Source organism: Cydia pomonella, chromosome 5 (genome assembly GCF_033807575.1).
Source record: "Cydia pomonella isolate Wapato2018A chromosome 5, ilCydPomo1, whole genome shotgun sequence".
NCBI lineage: Eukaryota > Metazoa > Arthropoda > Insecta > Lepidoptera > Tortricidae > Cydia > Cydia pomonella.
The window spans coordinates 8,665,950-8,678,816 of NC_084707.1; the positions used below are offsets into that span (position 1 = coordinate 8,665,950).

The 12,867-nt window shown below is 35.2% G+C and overlaps 1 protein-coding gene across 1 annotated transcript in view; it reads right to left on the reverse strand.

Moving 5' to 3' along the window:
- LOC133517654 (LIM domain transcription factor LMO4) overlaps positions 1–11,951 on the reverse strand; it is a 270,497-nt gene extending 258,546 nt beyond the window's left edge. The window contains exon 1 of the mRNA XM_061851012.1: positions 11,628–11,951. The gene's annotated coding sequence lies outside the window, so the exon portion shown is untranslated. The remainder of the gene's footprint in view (positions 1–11,627) is intronic.
- Between the last annotated feature and the right edge of the window lie 916 nt (positions 11,952–12,867).

Genomic DNA, 12,867 nt, shown 5'->3' on the forward strand with positions numbered 1-12,867 from the left:
CGCGGTTTTGTCCGGAACGGCTGCTTGCTAATTAAGTATGAAATTAATTGATGCAGCAAACTTTGCGAGTGAAACTTGAATTAATTGGCACGTCCGGCTTCAGCCTAATTAGGAGCCTGAGGCTTTTCAGTATCGCGCTCGTTGAAGCCGTGAAAAACACACAAAAGTGTTGTGAGTGGTGTGCGCGGTATCAAATGTGGCTCGGTTTATTGCAGTAGGTCTTGGAATTTGTACATTTGTAAACTTTTATCGATTAAGTTATTAATTACACTTAACTAGATTAAACACTGGATACCTAACTGGTTCAAATCTGATTTTTAATGTATTATCCATGGTAAATTGTATACTGTCATATTATTTATTTCAAGCTTACTATTATATGCTTACCTGCCTACAAAAAAACTAAACCTGTAAATAAACAAAATAATGACGAATCGGTTCCTACAAGTTTTTGCTTACTAAAGTATTTTAAAGTGTAATTTTACTGGTTTTGTTCTAAGCTTGAAGGCTTCAGTGGTGAAGCTTTTGGCTTGATGGGTTTTGATGGCATATACATTTTACCTGACGAAGAAAATGTCACAATCAAATCATTAGTTCCCTACATAAAAATTACATAGGTAAGTATGTATGAACTAGGTACGAAACTACGAACTTGTTAAGTTAACAACGCATGCGCACATTAAACTTAGTTTCGCGTGGGAACATAGCCAGTCGACTGCTTAATTGCCGATGGCAGTGTTCTTCAGAATTTAAAATATTGCTAACTACTAAATACACTAAGTTTTTTAACATATACTTACTTCAAAACCGTGAAAACTATAATATTACTCTTAAACACTCACTTATAAAATATACATTACGTTAATATAATTCAAAGATGAATTCACATGTAAAATATAATAATGAGTATTTCCCAATATTTAAGCATTATTAGCTAACTTAGGGCCACTTGCACCATCCCACTAACCCGGGGTTAACCGGTTAAACCTGAAGTTACCATGGTTACCAGTACAATTTGACACTGGGTTAACAGTTTAACTGGCTAAGCCCGGGTTAGTAGGCACCATCCCACTATGTGACCCTTAATAAATAAAGAGTGAGTTTTAACATAAGCTAAAGGCATCCCGGGACCTACCGTGTGTATTTATTTATCAGTCCTACATGGATCCAAACCATATCTTAAACTTACGTTTTTTGGAAATGATAAAACATACAGATTTCGATACACTTATGAAATAAAAGTGTATAAAATTATCAAAAGCAATCCATACCATTCTTATAGGTACCCTAGTATATCTACATTGATTCGTCAGCTCTCGCCCGAAGCGAAGGCGCCTCCATAATTAACATACATTATGAATTACTGAAAATGACCGCCTCCAATGTCCCTAATTGTACGTTACCTCGACTCATCGGAGTCGTATCCTATAATGAATAGGTCCGTATTTATCAATACGATTCCGACTATCATTACCCGCGGGGAATCATGTTTTATGGCTCTTATTATAGATAATTAGTTTGAATAAACATATTTTTTATAATTGAACGTCGACAGGTCATCTGTGGCTACATATTGTTGCTTGCCAATATAGATCGTGATATTATGTACAGTTTTTTTTTATAATAGGAGGCAAACGAGCAGACGGATCACCACCTGATGGTAAGCCATTACGGCCGCCCATGGACATCTGCAACACCAAAGGGATTGTAAGTGCGTTGCCGGCATTTAAGATGGGAGTACACTCTGATGTGCTAGTAGTCTTGTACGTTTGTTTTAAGTGTAGGATTTTTCGTATTTGTATTTATTTCTTTCGTGAATATGGGTTTACAAAGGTGTACAATAACATATTTTTATAGTACATATATATGGTGCTGCTTTACCGCACTAGTGCGAAAATTAGCATATTAGAAGGATAAAAATAAAGTTTGCGAGCTGGTGTGGTTAAAATAGAGTTGTTCAATAGAGCCAGGTCATAGCTTTATTGAACAAGCGCTTCACATATTAAATACAATTTACATTAAAACCCTTCCAGTATTTTACCTCACATATAAACCTATTACATTAACCAGCGAGCGTATACACATCATTATCTTAAAATGTAGCTGAATGCAGCTAACAACATGTAAACAATACTTAATAATAATGGCAGCTCGTTATGCGCGTGTCATAACGTGGCTTAGTTTTAGCTCTAATTTAGCGCAGCCATTACCATACGGATAGTTTCATTAGGACTTGGAAAGTGTAAGCATTAAAGACAGTTTTGTAACTGCTCGGTGTTTACTGGGTCGAAATCAAAGCATCTTAATTTCGTTATACACCTTGACTAATGAACATTCGAAAGAGATAAAGAGAAGGCAAGACATGAAAAAAAATGTAAAAAAAAAAATTACTATTGCCCATCTCTCCCAAGGTGTCCGAGAGCGATGACCATACCATTACAGGATAGATGGCCATAAGTTAACCTTTAGTTTAATTTATGTTTAGTTTTAAGTTTTTATTACCCTTCATTAATTTTTTTTCGCCTATATTTTGGTCACATTCTTAGTATGATGTGAAGCGTACTAAATAAAAACAAGTGACATTTAGTCATCAGAACCATGATATATTTCGATGGACCATCTCGCCCTTATGGCCATCTACTCCGGAATTATCCTACAAACAGCAAAACAATTAGCTTATTATGAGTATCCCTTTATAGTGTATACATTTTTATATGCAGGAGTGCTAAGCTAACAGTTTTGCTGACTGCACATAATAATAGGTACTGCTTAAAATAAAGTGCGACCACGGTGATAATATATCAGAGGTGAAGATTTTAAAAGGACCGACTAACTAACTCTTTAAAAGTTTTAATATGCCTTAGTTACATTAAAGTACGCGTCATTTTTTCTGTTTTATCTGTAAATTGAATTTATAAGTACTCCTTGTTTAGCAAGCTTGGTTAGTTGAGTTACAAAACTGGCTTTACTAAATATCGAACACAGTTAGGGACCCGTAGGTGACGTCGGTAGGTCTAACGCTGACGTTTACGTTACGCTATCGGCTTTAATGACGCGTCGTTAGGGAATGACAGAGCTTCGTGAATAAATGCATGCTCGGGTATTATGAATCTGATAATGGCGCGGCTCCTTCGAATGGCGTTTTACTGGACCATTTGATAGTATTGTTAATTTTGTAAAAATACTATACTATGTTAATGGCACCAATCATGAGTCATTTAAGAGAAGATTTGGAGTATTATTGATATTTCACCGACACCTGTTAAATTTCTACCGCTTTATATGTTAAGAGTTGAATATCCTATTCATCCTTTATGTTTTCTATGTATTTAATCAGAGCTGCTGCAATTGGTTTCAATATTATTAACGAATTAAAACTATGTTGTTTTGCTTCAGTCATGGCATCTATGGCGCCATTCATTTTTAAAATACTAAATATTAATGAAAAAAACCGATGATAAATGGTAAATATTTATTTTACAGGATTTGTCCATACCATTCCATTACTGGTGCCACTACAAAATTCACAGCACTAAATAATACAGGCTTATGTTATAATAACATGCAATATTTTGCGATGTGAGTGTATAGGTCATACTGAATAACTTTTACTACCCAGTCCTAAAGAAAATATCAACATCAGTGCCCCTAGTGTAAACTTAGTTGATAGCGAAACGTGACGTACGCGTTTGCGTTAAGTCTCATTTTGTATGGGTTTTTGAACAGCGCGCCAAGCGGGACGTTTTGGAAAGTCAAAAATCTCATACAAAATGACACTTAACGCGTAGTAACGTTTCGCTGTCGAAAATATTTACACTAGGGGTACGGAGCAGCTAACATGAAACAGCCATTTTTTTCGTTATATCGGCATTAGTCCTATAGTAAAAGTTGTACAGTACATATTCACATCGTAAAATATTGCAGGTTATTAAAACACAGCCTGTATTATTTAGTGCTGTTAATTTTGTAGTGGAGCAGCGTAGATTAGTAAGTGCTCCCGGATCCCTGTAAAGAGGGCCTACCGCGAACCACTTCCGACATGTTGCCTACCTGTCACGCTTCCGTACTAATTTACAAGTGCGATAGAGAAGCAACACGTCGAACGTGGTTCACGGTAGGCCCTCTGATTTTCTATAAAAATACAGTGCCGAAACCGAGAATTCCCGGTTCTTTGATTGATTGATTGGCTCAGTTCCGTGAGCATTCCTTAACTATTGCTAAAAACAATTTCTAAACAGATAAACGGCCCTATTCGAAGAATGAGATACGATAACGATAAGTTCTGGTTTAGATAAGTTCTCATTTAGACATCGTTTGTATGTCGTATAATTGACAGAAGCAGCGCAATCCGAGCAACCAATGTCACTTTGACGTTAGAAATATCGTAGATAGATCTGATTGGAATCACAGCGGAATCGAAATAAACGTCAATTTTGACATGTCGTTTAGTTATCGATCTTTTAAAGATCGTTCAAAGATCTTAAACGTGTCTTAATCATTCTTCAAATCGGGCCGAAATTAAGGGTCATAATCATAATACTGTTATTAACCCTAATTAAAATTTCAGCTGACAATAGGTACAATAACGTGGTACACCGAAATTGCTACAGAAATTACGATGTTATAAATTAGTACCTAATAGCAAAAGGAATGTTGGACACATAAATCTTATTATTCAAATTCGCGGTGGTTGTTCAAAATGTAAAAACAATGATAGCGGGATATTTTTCCGTAATTAATTAAATTTTCATTTAATTTGGGACATTCACGCCTGAAAAAATATATGTAACCCTGCATAAAGAGATTTACTTATATCTTAGAGATATACAATGTACCTAAGTGATCTTAAGTTAATTGTAAGTTACTCTAGCTGTATGCAATTAGTTGACTGTCAATTAGGCTATACTAAAATGTCTCAAAGCCCTAATCCTTCTGAGAACTATAGTACTAATTAGCTCCTTATTGTACGCCTCCGTTATTCGCGATTATATTTATTTCCAACTAGCTTTTGCCCACGAGTCTAATTCCTTTCACGCCATAGGGATAAGTTCGCCTTTGTACTTAACATTTGTTTTTTTTAGGGTTCCGTACCCAAAGGGTAAAACGGGACCCTATTACTTAGACTCCGCTGTCCGTCCGTCCGTCCGTCCGTCCGTCCGTCCGTCCGTCCGTCCGTCCGTCTGTCACCAGGCTGTATCTCATGAACCGTGATAGCTAGACAGTTGAAATTTTCACAGATGATGTATTTCTGTTTTTTTTTTTGTCTATTTTATGTTAACCTGTTTATGTGCAATAAAGTGACACATACATAGGGAGTGATTTTTAATACATATTTTTTTATTACTTCAGGTTATAAATTGAAATTACGCTATATGCGCTATATGTATAATAATAGGTATATGTATAACAATTATGTATTATAATTTACAGTACATATGGTGCAAAATTACCATCCTAGTGCGGTAACTAACACGCGTGCGTATGTCGAAAATTAAAAGGAACATATGTACTGTAAAATGTTGTACAATACACGTGAGAAAAGGTAATTTCCTACTTTTTGAACTTGTATCGTAATGTAACTATTTGTTGCTAAAATACTGATTTTATTATATGCCAATGGCATATCGCCAATTTCAACGTGGAGGTTCTACGTTTGGTTCTATGTATTCTTTTTAGTACTTAAATTTAAAAGGGCTCAAATACGTTAAAATTTTGAACGCAAAAGCGCATGAAACATTAACGCGTTATTAGACTACAGACACTATATAAGTATTGATAAAATATAAATTTGAATATTCGCCGCATCGACATAACACAGTTTAATATTAAAAGTGCTATGCAGCTTTTGTGTTGAACCGTATCGCACAGGCGGTTTTAGTTCGTTTACAACAAAAGGTCTTAACTCCGCAGCAAGTATTTGATAATTTCGTCGTTTCATACCAGGCATAGTTTATCGCAGCGACGCTCATTACGCTTTGAAACGCGACGCGGTGCGACGCGATATGTCGCGCGATCATTAGAGCGACACAAACAGGTACAGTCAGCTGCAACCGGCTACATATAAGACTGCCTAGTCATTTAAATCGCATAATACTAAAAATTATATTGTTAAAGACTGTACCTATTAAGTATTAGCTGTAAATCATTTTTAATATTGGTAATGCTAATATTTTTATCAGGTTACTAGGGTGCAATAAGAAATTATTGCCTGAATTTATTATTTCATAGATTCGATATTTGTAATTGTTTTTTTTTATTTTATTTATTGTTTGTAAAAATGGACATGTAAAAGTGCCCCTGTGGCCTATTTGCTGAATAAATGTTTGATATTTGATATTTGATATTAACAAATGAATGGTATTTGGATCTACCTTTTATTTATTTGTACCTAAAAGCAGGAAAAAACATTTCATAATTGCTAAACGGGTACCTTTATCCTATCGGAGTTTCCCCAAAAACAATTGAAATTCATTATCCACCTCAGTTTTCCTCAGAATAAAAATTCAGTGGATAAAAAGTCGAGTAGGACAAAAACCGCGGGACAAAGCACCCTCTCAATAGGAACGACGAAACGATCCTCCGATTGCCATAAAAAGATCGCGGCCAATAAAACGTGGCGACACTGTCAGCGATGATTTGATCAAGGTTGCCAGGGTTGGGACGAGCACTACAATTTGTGTATAATTTGACGTAGCCTGTAACTCCTGTAAGTGATTTTAGAACTTTCCACTGTTAATGGTGGACATGATTTCACTGTTTTTCAAATACATAATTGGGAGATGGAAATTATTTATTTTGAAAAGGCTGTAAACAAAACGTTGGATATTTTTTCTGAATATTAATTCAATTTAGAAAATATGTTATTTCAACATTTCCAGTTTATGTATATTTACAATTTTGGAAAATATATAGTAAGTGAATCTAAACTATACGAGTATTACATGTCTAAAATAACTCCTTACATTTTATCTTAAAACTATTATAGGTTATTATGATATTTTGATATTTATATTTTGGTATGTAGATTATTATGATATTTTCAACCCTTTCAAATGTAAGTCCTGGTTTATGAACCAGTATGGGTATGGGTAGTCAACATTACCAGTGACAATGAAGCCTACAGACATCATATTAATTTTAAGATTGTTCTAATACGTAATTGAAAATAAGCAAGTAACGAAGTTGGTAAAATCAGTCCACTGTTACCAAAATTGACACTTTTCTAAAATCTAATTTAAGAATTCCGTAATTGCGGTAACATCGACTTAAGCAGATACAATCTCTTACTTACACTGATTAGTAATAATATTTTTTTCAAAAGAAAGGAATTAGTTACTAAGCTTTTTTTATTTATCACCTCCTGACGAGTTTAGCTCTCATTGTGTGACACAATATGTGTAAGATTGTTAGAATTATTTTTTTGTGAAAAATTATGTTTCCCACCCTGGCAACCCTGTACGAAAAGGGCGCGGAGCGGCGCGCCGCCCGCGACACGGTTTGGGCGGCATTTTTCCGCACCGCAAGCCAGAAAACCTCATGACGACTGATGTGTTCGTCTAAATTGCCTCGACAAATCGCCTCACTATTGAATTGAATTCTGTGAACTGCGGGAAATCTGTGATTTAAAATAAAGTATGTTTGCATAATGTACATTTTAACCTAAAACTTATATTTTAATCTGAGGAGCCCTTTACTATGCAGCTAAGTTTAAACTTATAGGACAATTGAGCGTCAACGAAGCCTGAACTCACTTTGCAATTATTTGCACTTTAAAGGGTTAAATCACAAAATAGATGTTTGATTCAATCATAAAAAAGCGGCCAAGTGCGAGTCGGACTCGCCCATGAAGGGTTTCGTACCATTTATGACGTATTAAAATAAACTACTTACTAGATCTCGTTCAAACCAATTTTTTCGGTGGAAGTTTGCATGGTAATGTATATGATATATTATTTTTAGTTTTATCATTCTGTTATTTTAGAAGTTAGAGGGGGGGGGGGGACACATCTTATCACTTTGGAAGTGTCTCTCGCACAAACTATTCAGTTTAGAAAAAAACGATATTAGAAACATCAAAATCATTTCTGAAGACCTATCCATAAATACCCCACACGTATGGGTTGGATGAAAAAAAAATTTTTGAGTTTCAGTTCTAAGTATGGGGAACCCCTTTTTTTCTATTTTTGTGTGAAAATCTTAATGCGGTTCATAGAATACATCTACTTACCAAGTTTGAACAGTATACTTCTTATAGTTTCGGAAAAAGTGGTTGTGACATAAACGGACAGACAGACGGACATGACGAATCTATATGGGTTCCGTTTTTTGCCATTTGGCAGTTTTTTTCTTAATTATGTAGAAAAAAACCTGACAATTTACCACCAAAATCTACATTTATTTATAGACTTGGAATTGGAACACTTAACTTTGAGATATTAACAAAGTAATAATTAGTATGAATTGGAAACCTTCTTTAAAAAAAAATATTGTTTTAAAATCACAATTCTCTCTCATTTCGAAGGTTTTACATACATCTGGCCTTTATTTCCGGAGTGTCCGGGTGTGGCGGCTATAACAAGGATCTTAACTTACCTCCGGGCTTTTTCGTTTTCAAAATGATAGCCCTAGTTAAAACATTTCACAAGTTACACGAGTCTAAACAAGACCTTCTGTAATGAGCGTCAACTTAGTTCTAAAAAATAGTTGCCCGCCGCCGATTATCATTGGGAACTAAAGCAACTTAGTTTGACGCACATTACAGAAGGTCTTGTTTGGACTCGTGTAACTTATGAAATGTTTTTTGTATTTGTTATGATGTCAACTTTTAGTTGATATCCTGTACTATCATTTAACAATAAAAAAGTACAGGTCAACGACCTCGTTTTCAAAAAAAAAAAAATGAAAAAAAAGAAGTAAAGTATTCTTATCTTTATTATTAATTATCGAGTAATTGTGGCTAATTGTAAATTCTTTATGACATTTATGCCCTAATTCATAAGCTATCGAATGATTATTATTTTTTATATGTGCGATAGGTCAATGGAAAGACAATGGTACATTAACCAAGTGCAGTAGTGTATGGCACAAGAAAACTTTGAAAGGATGCAGTTTTAAAATGGTTGTGAAAAAACACAGGTATGGGGGGTGATTTGTCGACAAAATTCATCGTGCTATACGTGGTTAGCGCCGAGCGGCTCCACTATACAAACGTCGTGATTATATGCTCTGCACTATACGTGGACAAACACATTGTATGTTCATAAGAAGTATGAAGTTGTATTTCATCTTTTAATGTTTGTTCCTTTCTCATTTTCTGAAAGGTTAGCTGAGAGAGAACCCTTTTTAGGATAAGTTCTTTGTACATATAGGTAATTACGTTTTCTACTTTGTTTTGACTTTTTGTATAAACTTGTTTATGTGCAATAAAGTGGTACATACATACTTTCTTTTAGCAATTTTTTTTATATAGACTTTTACAGTTATTACTTATTTTTATAAATAAGTTTTTGGTAGATATTTATGAAAATCTAGATAAATAAATATGGAACAATAACACACATAAGACATTAAAGTTATACAAAACTTTTACAATATTTAGTACTTAATTGTACCTATGTGAAGTCTCCAACAAGCTTTAATTTACTATACCTTCTTACATCTGTATTTAAATGTAGGTAGGTTAGCTAGGTAGGCTAGGTTGAGATAATTATAAGTTTTCTGTATTTCATTAAAATTGTGCATTTTTATTATATTGATAATAAAAACCAAACCTCACAATAAAGTAATAAGTCAAAATACATATATGTACCTCTATAAATTAATTGCTATGTTTGGAGGTAGGTATGAATATATTAAAATATAGGCATTTGCATGGTCTTGTTTGTATAACGACCACAATAATAGATTTATAATAATATAGTATTCCGTGTAGTAAATAAATAAAAGTTTGCAGCATAACCGTAATTATTTATCATAACGTTACTTGGATAAACTGAGCGACACAACCTACAATTTCAGATATGACCATTACCTAATTTTTTTAACTGGTAAAAAATAACCATTAATTATACATCTCTCACAAGAATCGCTACCGGCTTAAGTTACTTTAAGTAAGTTAATTACGTACTATCATTTATTTGAATTATAAATACAATTAAATAACAAGTGATTAAACCCCAGACATCAACTGTACCGCTCTCGTTAAATTAAAAAATAAACAACTAAATTAATACCACTTGATTTATATTTTTATTGTCCAATTAACTGTGCTTGTGCAGTCAAGAGATATGCCAACTTAAACAATACAAGTATGTACTCTTAAACAAAATGCGTGGCAAACTAAAATCAACCTTAATAATCACTTACTTAAAGGCGTTTTTACATCGCCATAATATAGTTTTGTTTAAAATGCCATATGTGCTAGACACGTACACGTAAACTAATTAAAGTATGTACTCTTCCCGAAGATTAATGATTGTTGAATAGTGAGGGTTAATGTAAGTATTTAATTTAATTGCAAGCTTGATATTTATGCCCACACTAATGACGAAAATTCAATTAAAATACAAACTTGCAATGGTTGATGCTGATGAGATAGATGAGTTTGTATATTACGAGTATATATTCATATTTCAGTGAAACCAACCTTCGTAAAAATGTTAGATTATATGTAAAATGCTAACAAATCTGTCATATTTCATATTCGTTATTTCTATTGAACCCAAACTCTTGCTTCGTGTGGTAGGGCACAGCGCAGCGGATGTTATTCCAGATCTAGAGCAAAGCCCAACTGGGGAAGTACCTCCACCTTACAGAAAACCGCAGCCAAATAACACTAGACCCTACTCTTAGTGTTGTGGTCCTGCCGGTGAGTAAGGTTGCCAGAGCTCAACGAGGGGGGTGTTAAGGTCGGCAATGCGCATGTAACTCCTCTGGAGTTGCAGGCGTACATAGGCTACGGAGACTGCTTACCACCAGGCAGGTCGAATGCTTGATTGCCACCGACGTAGTATAAAAAAAACTCAGGGGGCCTAGCCAAGTTGACATTCGTTGATAGAAACTTAAATAATGTAGGATTGACATCTTGACTAGGCCCCCAAAAATACATACTTACATATTAATTGCATAACCAGAATATATACACACTACATTTTACGTTTACCTTTCAGAAGTACTATTTTTCAACACTTGGAATAAATATTTCCTTTATTGTCCATAATACCTACTAAACTCCTCAATTCATACACTTTTTGCAATGAAAGTGATTTTAAAGTGAGGAGACTTTTACAACTGACGTTCTCATTAGGTATTAAGTTTGGTTTTTATTAGCAAGTTATAGTTCGTATCGTCCACGATGACGCGCAGCTTTGTCAAATCTAACCTTTAATAACATGACATTACGAGTCAAGGCACGCGTCGTCGTGAGTCGGAGCCAATGATGACGTCTCGTTAAAATCTTAAAAAGTTTTAAAATTTCAATGATACACATATTACCTGCTACAATTTTTTGTCTTCATTCAACTTTTCATGATCGATCGATAAATAAATAGGCAATCGATCTCGATTCCTGACACTGGAGATTATACAGGAATTGTCATTCATACGTGTTCCTGAAATCGTATACTCACCTTAAGTCGCGTGTGTTGGGTAGTGTTACAACACCAACTGTCAGAAACACGTGGCGCCCTCCACGGACGCTCACCGACACTAGTTAAACACAATAATAGTTTCTATACAAATTTTAGTGTTAAGTGGAATTACCAGTAATCTTAAAATGATTATTATTGAGAGTATGTTAGAAATGCAGTCGACGTAATAAAGTTGGTAGCGAAGCCGATCGCGAGTGAGCGCTGCAATTCGCGTCGCGTCGTCAGAGCGACTGAGCGATGCGGCCGCCGAACTTAGCCGTCTGCGCCGCGCGGCTGGGCGGGCCGCACGTCGCGAACTACGCCCACAACCCCGCCCACACGCGACCACGCCCACTTGAATTAATAAAGCTGGCAAACACCGCCGGACACGCGGACAATGCCGCATTGTCCTATGCCCGAAATAGTTTCAAATTTCAATTAGAATCGAGGACAAGGCACAAAAGCGTCGCCGGCGGATCATTCACGGCTAAATTGGCCGATGCATCGGCGATTAGCAAATTTTACCGCGACAAAACTGCGGCATTACGGACCTGTTAGTGGGGCACAGTCAGCAGCTACTTGGTTGGCGCCAGTTGCTGCTGCTGTAGTTTGACGACCGGTCTGGCCTAGTGGGTTGTGTCCCAGGTTCGAATCCCGGTAAGGGCATTTATTTCTGTGATGAACACAGATATTTATTTTATATATATATAAGTATGTGTTTATCTATGTATATACGTATGTATATCGTCGCCAATTACCTATAGTACAAGCTTTGCTTAGTTTGAGGCTAGGTCGATTTGTGTAAGATTATACGTATTCCATATATTTTTTAATTTTTTTATTTCTTTAATTTCCCAATTATTTACAGCCTGTAGTAGTAGGTACATGAAGTTGGAGAGTTGTTATCATTGTTGTTACTGAATAACTGAATACTTTTTATTTCACAAATACCGATTTAGAAATGGTCAATTGACAAAATACTTTTGAAAGAGTAATCATTTGGCAAACTTTTTAGTTCACAAATATTATCACTTCTTAAGACACTTGACAAAAACACAAGTGTTTTAATTTTAAACGATTATAACCTCCTGAGTCCCCGCGTCCGTTATAACGGCCAAAATCATGACACGTGTAAAGACCGGCCGCTCAAAAATAAAGTTATCCATAAAGTCCCAGAGTCCGCTATAACGGCCAAAATCATGACATTTGTAAAGACCGAGCGCTAAAAAATAAAGTTATC